This window comes from Somniosus microcephalus, chromosome 9, assembly GCF_052327205.1.
Source record: "Somniosus microcephalus isolate GS21.2 chromosome 9, FLI_Smic_1.0, whole genome shotgun sequence".
In the NCBI taxonomy this organism is placed as follows: Eukaryota; Metazoa; Chordata; class Chondrichthyes; order Squaliformes; family Somniosidae; genus Somniosus; species Somniosus microcephalus.
In genome coordinates, this window is record NC_140995.1 from 25,641,082 (window position 1) to 25,653,535 (window position 12,454).

Below are 12,454 nucleotides of genomic sequence, written 5' to 3' on the forward strand. Positions count from 1 at the left end.
TTACCAGTTCAGTACCCTGTCCCCGCCTTTTCTCCGTAACCCTTAATCCCCTTAGCCTTCAGAAATATATCCAATTCTCTCTTGAAAATATTTATTGAATTAGCCTTCACAGCCCTCTGTGGCAGGGAATTCCACAGGCTCACCACTCTTTGAGTGAAGAAATTCCTCCTCATCTCTGTTTTAAATGATTTGCCCGCTATTTTTAGACTGTGGCCCCTGGTTCTGTGCTCCCCGGCCATTGGAAACATTCTCTCTGAATTCAGCCTGTCCAGGCCTGCCATAATTTTATATGTTTCGATGAGATCCCCTCTCAATCTTCTAAACTCCAGTGAGTACAAGCCCAAACTATTTAATCTCTCTTCGTAGGTCATTCCCGCCATTCCAGGTATCAGCCTGGTGAATCGCCGTTGCACTCTTTCCATGGCAAGAACATCCTTCCGCAGATGGGGCGACCAAAACTGTACACAATACTCCAGATGCGGTCTCACCAGCACCTTGTACAGCTGTAGTAAGGTATCCCTATTCCTATACTCGAACCCCCTTGATATGAAGGCCAACATACCATTTGCCTTCTTAATCGCCTGTTGCACCTGCATGCTCTCCTTCAGTGACTGGTGCACAAGAACACCCAGGTCCCTCTGCACTTCCCCATCTCCCAATCTATTGCCATTTAGATAATAATCTACCCTCCTGTTTTTACCCCCAAAGTGGATAACCTCGCATTTATCCACATTATAGTGCATCTGCCACGTATCCGCCCATTCCCCCAACCTGTCCAAATCGCACTGTAGCCTCCTGACATCCTCATCAGAGCCCACCCCTCCTCCTAGTTTAGTGTCGTCAGCGAATTTGGAAATATTGCATCCAATTCCCTGATCCAGATCATTTATATATATTGTGAACAGCTGGGGTCCCAGGACAGATCCTTGCGGCACCCCGCTGGTCACTGCCTGCCACTCCGAAAACGAGCCGTTTATTCCAACTCTCTGTTTTCTATCCGCCAGCCAGTTCTCTATCCACGTTAATACTTTGCCCCCAATCCCATGAGCCTTAATTTTGCATGATAATCTTTTGTGTGGAACCTTATCGAAGGCTTTCTGGAAGTCAAGGTACACCACATCCACTGGCTCTCCCCCATCTATTTTACCAGTTACTTCCTCAAAAAATTCCAGCAGATTAGTCAAACACGATTTACCCTTTGTAAATCCATGTTGACTCTGTCCGATCCTTTCCCCATTTGTCAAGTGCTCTGCTATTTTATCCTTAATAATGGACTCTAGCATTTTGCCCACAACCGATGTAAGGCTTACTGGTCTATAATTCCCTGCTTTCTCTCTACCCCCCTTTTTAAATATTGGGGTAACATTAGCTACCCTCCAATCCACGGGTACTGTTCCCGAGTCAATGGAGTTCCGGAAGATGATCCTTAGAGCATCTGCTATCTCCAGGGCCACCTCCTTAAGTACCCTAGGATGTAGTTTATCAGGCCCCGGGGATTTGTCGGCCTTCAGTCCCCTCAACTTACCCAACACCATATCCCTAGAGATACTAATTTCTGTCAGCTCCTCCCTCTCATTAGTCCCTATGTTTGCCGATATTCCTGGGAGGTTATTTGTGTCCTCCTTTGTGAATACAGAACCAAAGTATGAGTTTAGTTGGTCTGCCATTTCCTTATTCTCCATTATATATTCTCCCGAATCGGACTGCAAGGGACCGACTTGGGATTTTACCAGTCTTTTCCTCCTGATATACCGATAAAAGCTTTTGCAGTCTGTCTTTATGTTTGCTGCAAGTTTACTTTCGTATTCTATTTTCCCCTTCCTGATTAATCCCTTTGTCCTCTTTTGCTGTATCCTGTACTGCCCCCAATCTTCCGGTCTGGTGCTTTTTTTTGCCAGTTGATATGCCCTTTTTTTTGATTTTATGCTGTCCCTAATTTCCCTCGTTATCCACGGTTGAGTCACCTTTTTAGGTTTATTTTTATGCCAAACCGGTATAAACATGTTCTGGAATTCTTCCATTCTATCTTTGAATGCTTGCCATTGTCTATCCACTGTCAATCCCCCCAGAAACACCACCCAATCAATCTTACCCAAGGGACCAAGGCCCTTGGTCCTTAGAGTTAGAGTGACTGCCCTCCATACTGTCCTGTTCTCTCGCTCCACCTGACCGTTACCCCGGGGGTTGTAGCTGGTGGTATTGCTCGTGGCAATCCCCTTGGACAGCATGTACTGGCGTAGCTCTTCACTCATGAAGGACGCCCCCCTATCCGTGTGGATATAGCTTGGCATACCGAACAGGCAGAACAGGCTGTTGAGGCATTTAATGACCGTGGCGCTGGTCATGTCTGGGCAGGGGAAGGCGAATGGGAAACGGGAGTATTCGTCCACAATGTTCAGGAAGTAAACATTGCGGTCGACGGACGGGAGGGGGCCCTTGAAATCTAAGCTAAGCCGCTCAAAGGGCCGTGTAGCTTTGATTAGGTGGGCTCTATCAGGGCGGTAGAACCGAGGCTTGCACTCAGCGCAAGTGCGGCAGCTCCTGGTCAGAGACCGGACTTCCTCAATCGAGTAGGGTAAGTTGCGGGACTTTATGAAGTGGAACAGCCGTGTGACCCCTGGGTGGCAGAGGTCATTGTGGAGGGTCTGTAGCCGATCCCCGGTGGCGTTGGCACACATTCCTCGTGAGAGGGCATCGGGGGATTCGTTAAGGGCCCCCGGCCGGTATATGATGTCGTACTCGAAGGTGGAGAGCTCGATCCGCCACCTAAGAATCTTATCATTTTTAATCTTCCCCCTCTGTTTATTATTGAACATAAACGCTACCGACCGCTGGTCGGTAAGTAGGGTGAAGCGTTTGCCGGCTAGGTAGTGCCGCCAATGGCGCACTGCCTCCACGATGGCTTGGGCCTCCTTTTCCACGGAGGAGTGTCTGATCTCGGGCCCCTGGAGGGTCCTCGAGAAGAAAGCTACGGGCCGCCCCGCCTGGTTGAGGGTGGCCGCCAAGGCAAAGTCAGATGCATCACTTTCCACTTGAAAAGGAGTGTTCTCGTCCACTGCCTGTAGCGTGGCCCGCTCAATATCCTGCTTAATGCTTTTGAAGGCAACATGGGCCTCAGCAGAGAGCGGGAAAGAGGATGCTTTCAAGAGGGGGCGGGCTTTATCGGAGTAGTTAGGGACCCATTGGGCATAATACGAGAATAACCCCAGGCACCTTTTCAGGGCTTTGGGTGTGTTGGGCAGGGGCAGCTCCCGTAGGGGGCGCAATCGGTCGGGGTTGTGGTGTATGTAGCCTGTTCCACCTTAAGAGAACTACTTTAAGAGATGTACTACTTTCTCTTGGCTGCTGTATACTGTAATACCGGTGGTGACCACACCGGTATATAAGTGTTGTGTAATGATTTGCTGGGCAGTTCAGCCCTGACCTCCGAATAGTAAAGACCTGTTATTCTTGTTGTCTGTGTCCAGTGATTGATCCTAAACATAACTGGGACATACAGACTCAACAGTGGCGACGAGTCCGATCTTACCCTGCGGCAATTTTACATCCAAGGCAGCTTCGTCCTCAAAATGGGCGTCGAGAAGAGGCATCCGCCCTCATCATCCTGCTGAGCACCATCGCACGGGAGGCATCGAGAACCCGGGTTAAAAAGAAAAAGAATTCTGACCACGAAGCCCTCCATCAGCGACAGGCAGTGATCATCCCTTCTACCATGGTGGTGGGTAAGCCGATCAGCGACACGAGCAGAAAGTCGGCCGCATTGGCTGTGGAGTAGGGGAGGGAAAACGGAGGAATAAGGGCGGAGAGCTCGACCACGGCCGGTAGAAAGGGCCGGGCTGCAATCGAGGCCGAGAGGCGCAGCGACTGGGGCAGCTTAAGGCTCGAGAGCCGCGGAGAACTCAAACGCAGCCGGTGTACAGGACCGGGCTGCAAGCGGGGCTGCGAGGCAAAGCAGCGTCGGGGAGTAGAGAAGCTTAAGGCACGAGAGCCGCGGAGAATTCAAACGCAGCCGGTGTAAAGGACCGGGCTGCAAGCGGGGCTGCGAGGCAAAGCAGCGTCGGGGAGTGAGAACCGCTGGGGAGGCGAGAACGGCAGCAGCAAGGCAATCGCCATTGCAGCCAGCGGGGGAAGAAGGCAAACGCGGGAATCCGCCATTGTAGTCGGCGGGGGAAGAAGACGAGCGCGGGAAAGACCGCCAAGCGCGGGAAGCCACCATTTTAGTAGGCGGGGGAAGAAGACAAGCGTGGGAAGCCGCCATTTAAAAATAAAAGAAAAATTTAAAAACTTGCAAGGATGCCTAAACATGGGAGCATTAATACCTTTGATAGTGATATCGAAGATTGGACCACGTATGTAGAACGCATGGAAGTTTATTGTAAAGCAAATAAGGTACCAGATGATGAGAAAGCACTAACCTTATTAAGCTCAATGGGTGCGAAGACATACGGGCTATTGAAGCACCTTCTATCACCAAATAAACCGGCGGATCAGACTTTCGCGAATATTGTTACTGTCCTGAAAAATCATTTAAACCCCACGCCGCTGATGATAGCGGAACGATTTAAATTTTACAGAAGAACGCAGTTGAAAGACGAAAGCAACGCTGAATTTTTAATTGAACTACGTAAGCTATCGAAGTACTGTCAGTTTGGAACAGGACTAGCAGATGCGCTGAGAGATAAATTTGTGTGTGGATTGTTAAAAGAAGGAACACAAAAGCGACTGCTTGAGGAGAACGATCTTACGCTTGATAAAGCTGTCACTATTGCAGCATCGCAAGAAGCCGCAGCGAGAGGCACTGCGGAAATGCAGCTACGGTCACTGGAACTCTGCACCAATCAAATGGTCTTGAGTACAGTAAAATGTTATCGCTGTGGAAAGACAACGCACGATCAGAACCAGTGCTGGTTCAAAAATCAGGAATGCAGAAAATGTGGCAGGCTTGGTCACATAGCTAAAGTATGCCGGTCAGGAAAGAAGACCAGCAACAAAAAGTCACCGCAGGAAAAGTACAGAAAGGTACACAAGGTGACAGAGAACAGTTCAAACGAACAGAAGTCAGATTCAGACTCCAGCAGTAATGAACTGGGTAGTCTAAGAGTACACAATGTTGGTAAGGAAGCAGACCTCCAAACAATTTGGGTCACACTTCAGATAGCAGGAGTCCAAGTGAAGATGGAATTGGACACTGGATCGGCATTGACGGTCATGAATAAGAAAGATTACAAAAGGTTATTCCCACATATTCCCCTACGGGATACGGAGATTGTATTGAAAACATACACGGGGCAAAGAGTATACCCCATCGGGAAGATAGAGGTAAAGGTGGTCCACAAGGGCAAAGAAAGCCGAGGAATGGATTTATATGTGCTACCTGAGGGAGGTCCACCACTACTGGGACGGGAGTGGATTAGGAAAATAAATATGGACTGGCATTCCTTAAAAGCACTAACAGTAGATTCCGGTACAAAAGATGTCAAACCTAAACGATTGTCCAGAATATTGGACGATGCTAAAGAGGTGTTCCAACAGGGACTGGGAACACTGAGAGGAATTACGGCAAACATCAAGGTTGAAGAACATGCAAACCCGAAATTTTTCAAAGCCAGACCGGTACCTTATGCAATACGACCTGCTGTGGAAGCTGAGCTGGAAGGGCTAGAACGTTCAGGAGTACTGTCTAAGGTAGACTGGAGTGAGTGGGCCACGACCATTGTCCCCGTCATGAAGCGTTCATCAAGCAACAAGCCGGGGGAACCGGGGAAGGTTCGCATCTGTGGAGATTTCAAGATCACTGTTAATCCGATGCTTCACACGGTGCAGTATCCGCTTCCGCGGATTGAGGATATCTTCGCTTCGTTGTCTGGCGGGAAACACTTCACCAAGATAGACCTGGCGCAGGTGTACTTACAGATGGAAGTTGAGGAAGAGTCACGCCAGTATCTCACGATCAACACGCATAGAGGCTTGTACCGGTATAATAGACTGGTTTTTGGAGTGGCATCGGCTCCAGCAATTTGGCAGAGGGCCATGGAGCAGGTATTACAGGGAATTCCAGGTACACAATGTTACCTGGACGATATTCTGATTACAGGAGATGATGACGAGGAACACCTTGCAAACTTGGAACTGGTGCTCACCAGATTGAAAGAATATGGTCTTCGAATTAATCGCCAGAAATGTGAATTCTTTCAGAAGCGGATCTCGTACTGTGGTCATGTCATTGACCAGGAGGGGCTTCATAAGTCTCCTGATAAGATCGAAGCTGTTGTGAAGGCTCCCGCTCCGGATAATGTATCCCAATTGAGGTCGTTTCTAGGGTTGATTAACTATTACCATAAGTTTCTGCCAAATTTATCCACGGTGCTGCACCCGCTGAACGCTCTTTTGCAGAAGGGAGTACCATGGAAGTGGAGCGAGGACTGTAAGAGGGCCTTTCGCGAAAGCAAGGCATTGATCACCTCAGAGGAAGTGTTGGCTCACTTCAACCCAATGCTGCCTATTCGTTTGGCTTGTGATGCTTCTCCATATGGTATTGGGGCAGTACTCTCACACAAGTTGCCAAATGGCCAGGAGAGGCCAGTTGCGTTTACATCCAGATCATTGACCTCCGCTGAGCGCAACTATGCTCAGATAGATAGGGAGGCTCTCAGCCTTGTGTGGGGAGTAAAGAAGTTTAATCATTACCTGCAGGGCCAAAGGTTTACGCTTCTGACAGACCACCAGCCGTTGGTATCCATTTTTAACCCTAAGAAGGGTGTTTCAGTGATGACAGCACAGAGACTCCAGAGATGGTCCCTTTTCCTTGGGGCACATCAATATCAGATAGAATTCAAAGGTACAAAGCAGCATGGTAATGCTGATGGGCTGTCGCGCCTGCCACTACCTACAGAGGAGGAGGCACCGACGGTTGACCCTGTTGAGTTATTTCACTCGACCATCATCGAATGTTTACCAGTCACCAATGCAAGTATTGAAAGAGAAACCAGGAATGACCCGACACTGTCCAGGGTCTACGAAGTGACAGTGAAGGGATGGCCAGCACATGGTGATCCACTGTTACCGGCATTCTCAGCAAGGCGAGAACAGCTGTCCGCCTGTCAAGGAACATTGATGTATGGAACAAGGGTGATTATTCCTCCTAAGTTAAGAGAGAGAGTTCTAAAGGAACTGCATGAAGGTCATCTGGGGGGAGTCAAGATGAAAAGCCTTGCTAGGGCTTATGTGTGGTGGCCGGGTATCGACCAACAGATAGAGGAGCTGACGAAAAGCTGCTCAGGGTGCCAAAAAGTGCAAATTGCACCTCCGATTGCACCGCTGCATCCATGGGAATGGCCTTCAACCCCATGGCAACGTGTACATATTGACTTTGCTGGTCCATTCATGGACTCCATGTTTTTAATTGCGGTGGACGCACATTCTAAATGGCCAGAAGTGATTAAGATGACTACCACTACCTCGGAAAAGACGATCGCGGTGTTAAGAACGATATTTGCAAGAAATGGATTGCCAGAACAAATATGTTCAGACAACGGACCGCAGTTCATGTCAGAAGAATTCCAGAGATTCATGAAGAAGAATGGGGTGAAACATTATACCTCTGCCCCATATCATCTGGCTACAAACGGGTTGGCCGAGAGATTTGTACAAACGTTCAAAAAAGCGATAAAGGCCATGAGCGAAGATCAGATTCCACTACAACACAAGGTGGACAAATTCCTACTGGCATATCGAAACGCCACCCATGCAGTGACAAACCAAAGTCCTGCCATGATGTTCTATAGCAGGAGGTTGCGGTCCAGGTTGGACTTGTTAAAACCAAATGTGCGGAGGGAAGTTGAAAACAAACAGTTCCAGCATATAAATAACAAGACCACTCGGAGTTTCGAAATAGGACAACCAGTGTTAGCCCGGGATTATAAAAACGAGAAATGGCAATCTGGAACAATTCGGGCCAGACAAGGACCCCTGATGTACATGGTAGATGTTGGTGAAAATGTAATACGGCGTCATGCTGACCAACTGGTAGAATCGAAAACAAGGGTCGAACCCATGGTTACGGCAGAGACAATCGTGGAAGAAGTTAGTGAACCTGAAGCATCTACCTCAGAAGTGAATGTACCTGATGATGATGTCCAATCCATAAGAGACCAACTAGATGAGTCACCCCAACAACGAGAATCAGAGACCCCTGAAAGGCGTTATCCAACTCGAATCAGGAGGCCCCCTCAGAGACTGAATCTTTGAACTGTTTTGCATGAAGTTGTATATATGTTATTATGTATGTTAAATGGGGATATAACTGTTAAGCTAAAAAGGGAGGATTGTGGTGTATGTAACCTGTTCCACCTTAAGAGAACTACTTTAAGAGATGTACTACTTTCTCTTGGCTGCTGTATACTGTAATACCGGTGGTGACCACACCGGTATATAAGTGTTGTGTAATGAGTTGCTGGGCAGTTCAGCCCTGACCTCCGAATAGTAAAGACCTGTTAAAAGTTATTCTTGTTGTCTGTGTTCAGTGATTGATCCTAAACATAACTGGGACATACAGACTCAACAGGGGTCTGGTCCGATTTCCCCATTCTCCACCACGCTGCCTAGTATGCAGAGGCGCGTGGTGTTGAAAATGCACTCGTCCTCGTTGTAAGTGAGGTTGAGTTTTTGTGCGGTTTTCAGAAACCTCGCGAGGTTTGAGTCGTGGTCCTGTTGGTTGTGGCCACAGATGGTGACGTTGTCGAGATAGGGGAAGGTTGCCTGCAAGTGGTGGTCATCGACCATGCGGTCCATCTCCCTCTGAAAGACCGAGACCCCATTCGTCACCCCAAAGGGGACTCTGAGGAACTGGTAGAGGCGTCCGTTTGCCTCGAAGGCGGTGTACGAACGGTCCTCTGGTCTGATAGGGAGCTGGTGGTACGCTGACTTGAGGTCGATGGTGGAGAACACCCGGTATTGGGCGATTTGGTTCACCATCTCGGATATGCGGGGTAGCGGGTAGGCGTCTAGTTGGGTATAGATGTTGACTGTTTGACTATAGTCAATCACCATCCACTTCTTCTCGCTACCCCTCACCACCACCACTTGGGCGCGCCACGGGCTGTTGCTGCGTTCAATAATGCGCTCCCTCAGGAGCCTGTCTACCTCGGTCGCGATAAACCGCCTGTCCTCCCAGCTGTACCTCCTGCTTTTGGTCGCTATTGGCCGGCAGTTAGGGGTAAGGTTCGCGAATAGCGAAGGCAGCTTTACCTTCAGGGTAGCCAGACCGCACACTGTGAGGGGCGGCTGGGTCCCACCGAAATTGAGCGTGATGCTTTGGTGGTGGCACTGAAAATCCAGGCCCAAGATCACGCTCACACATAAATCCTTCATAATTAACAGTTTAAAATTATTATATACAGTGCCTTTAATGGACAATCGTACCGCGCAGTAACCTGCAATAGTCGATATCTGGGTTTTGTCGGCCATAGAGATCGTGCCCTGAGTAGGGACTATAGTTAGAGAGAGTCGTTGTACCAGGTCAGGGTGAATGAAGCACTCCGTGCTCCCGCTGTCAATTAAACATTTAACCTTGCACCCGTTTACCTCGATGTCCACCATCGATTTGGATAGTGGGTGCGGTCTGGACTGGTCCACTGTGATCGACGCCACTGTAGGGCCGTGATCGGGACAAGATGGTGGGCCACACGAGGCCGGGTAAGATGGCGTCCACGATGTCTGCTCGCGAGATGGCGGACCCCACGAGGTCGGACAAGATGGCGTCCAAGATGGCCACTCCCATGGCACGCACGCAGCGGTGGCGGGTTTGCCTGCGAGGTTCCCTCTGCACACCTTCCCAAAGTGCCCCTTCTTACCGCACTTATAGCAGGTGGTGCCTTTCGCCGGGCACAGGTTCCTGGTGTGCTTCGGCTGCCCGCAGAAGTAGCATTTGGGGCCCCGATGCGTTGCGGCGGTCGTAGGGCTTCTGGGGGGAGAGCAGGGCCCCGACGGTGTTGGGCTACCGGGCGGGGAAGATGTCTTCCAACATGGCGGCGCCCTTGGTGCGTACGAGGCGGCGTGGGCCGCGCGGCCTGAAGAGTAGGAGTCAGAGTTCTTCTGAGCCACATCCAGCGATCGCGCTGTGTCCACAGCCTGTGTCAGATCTAGGCCCGTTTTCTCTAGCAGTCTCTGCCGGATGTAATTAGAGCTAAGGCCTGCGATAAAGGCATCCCGAATAAGCTCGTCTGTGTATACTGTGGCTTTCACGTCTTTGCATTTGCAGTCTTTGCCAAGCACTTTTAGGGTGACTAGAAAGTCCTCTAGCGACTCTCCGGGTAGCTGTGTGCAGGTAGCAAGCAGATGCCTGGCGTACACCTCGTTGGTAGGCCGCTGATAGTGGGCCTTTAGAATGTTGCAGGCATCCAGGTAGGTGGCGGCGTCTTGGATGAGTGGAAAAACCCGGTGGCTTACCCGATTCTGCAGGATCCCGAGTTTCACATCTCCGTTGGCTTTAGAGGCTGTGACGGCTTCGGAGTTGGCCATAAAAAATTCCAAGCACTGGAACCAGTGTCCAAACCATGCCGATGCATCCGGAGCATGCGGGTCCAAATCCAAGCGTTCTGGTTTCAAAAGTTGATCCATCGTTGAAAGTTTGCTAATAAAATTGATGCGCCTCAATAACTTCAAGGCCCAAAGTTAACTGTATAAAACTAGGCTTTTATTAGCAAAGAAAGATGCCTGTGTCTTCACCTAGCTTCACCTAGCATTCTGCTGTTCTGCTGCAAGACAAGCCTGGGCTTGTCTTAAGTCGGGCCAGGTATGGGCGGAGCTGACACACCCAATGGGGAGAAAGGGGGCGGTGCACTATATACAATACAAGGTGAAAACACAGGAGCAGGCAATACAAACACAGGAGTAGGCAATACAATATGTGTAGTTAAATACAGAGTCTGATGAATGACATATTTCATCACAATTAAATAAGCAAAAAAGGCTCCTACGCCAGGTGTAGGGCTCCAATTGGGAAATTTATATACAAATAGGCAAATCGTATGCACGCTGTGTTTAGTTGTACCAAGTTGGAGGCCACTCACTAAAAAGGCCCAGGAAATTTTGAGTTTTATTTTTGTGGGCTCCAGAGGAGCACTAAAGTTTCAGAATTCTACTTGTTGGTATTTTTATCATATACTATTTTAGAGTCATACATCATCAAGTATCATTAGTTAAAGACTCATTGGCCGGAATTTTCCCCTAAAAAAAACTGGTGGGTTTGGAGCATGGGGGCAGTTAAAGTGTTAAAAATGGGCTTCCCGACCTGATCCCGCTTCCAACCCACCCACTTCCAGTTTTACCGGAGGCGGGATGGGGGGTGGGCGACTGACCCGCTCCCAGGGGGCATTACCTCAATTTAGATATTGTAATGAGGCTGGAAGCCTCTTTTTTAACCTCCATTTTGAATTTAACTGCCTGTGAACGGGTTTCACACAATTCATGAAACCTGGCAGTTAAACAGAGGTGGGGACTGTTACATCCAGGAGGCAAGTGGCTTTATACCTACCTCCTGGATCCAGGGTCCCTGCCTAGCCCACCAGTCACGATCGGAGATCCCCTCCCCTTGGCCTCCAATCGCTTCCCAGGCCTCCTCCCTGACCAGGCTTGGTCCCCCCCCACCACGATCCCCGACCCCTACCAATGCACTCTCCCCTCTTCCCTCTCCCGATCCATGCTGATGATCTCTCCCCCATCTCCACCACCACTGGCGATCCCCAACCCCTGCCGATGCTCTCTTCCCTCTCCCAATCCCCAACCCTTGCCGATGCTCTCTCCCCAGTCCCACACAATCCCCGACCCCTACCAATGCTCTCTCCCCTCTCCCGATCCCCGACCCTGCCAAAAATCTCTCCCCTCTCCCCTCCCCTCTCCCATCTCCCAATCCCCGACCCTTGCCAATGCTCTCTCCCCACCCCCTACACGATCCCCGACCCCTGCCGATGCTCTCTCCCCACCCCCACACAATCCCCGACCCCTGCCGATGCTCTCTCCCCCTCCCCTCTCCCGGTCCCTGCCGAAACTCTCTCCCTCTTCCCCTCTTCCCCTCCCCTCTCCCAATCCCCGACCCTTGCCAATGCTCTCTCCCCACCCCCCCACACAATCCCCGACCCCTACCGATGCTCTCTCCCCTCTCCCCCTCCCCTCTCCCAATCCCTGCAAAACTCTCTCCCCTCTCCCCCTCCCCTCTTCCAATCCCTGCAAAACTCTCTCCCCTCTCCCCCTCCCCACTCCCAATCCCCGACCCTTGCCGAAACTCTCTCCCCTCTCCCCCTCCCCTCTTCCAATCCCTGTGAAACTCTCTCCCCTCTCCCCCTCCCCACTCCTAATCCACGACCCTTGCCAATGCTCTCTCCCATCTCCCAATCTCCGACCCCTGCTGATGCTCTCTCCCATATCCCGATCCCCGATCCCTGCCGAAACTCTCTCC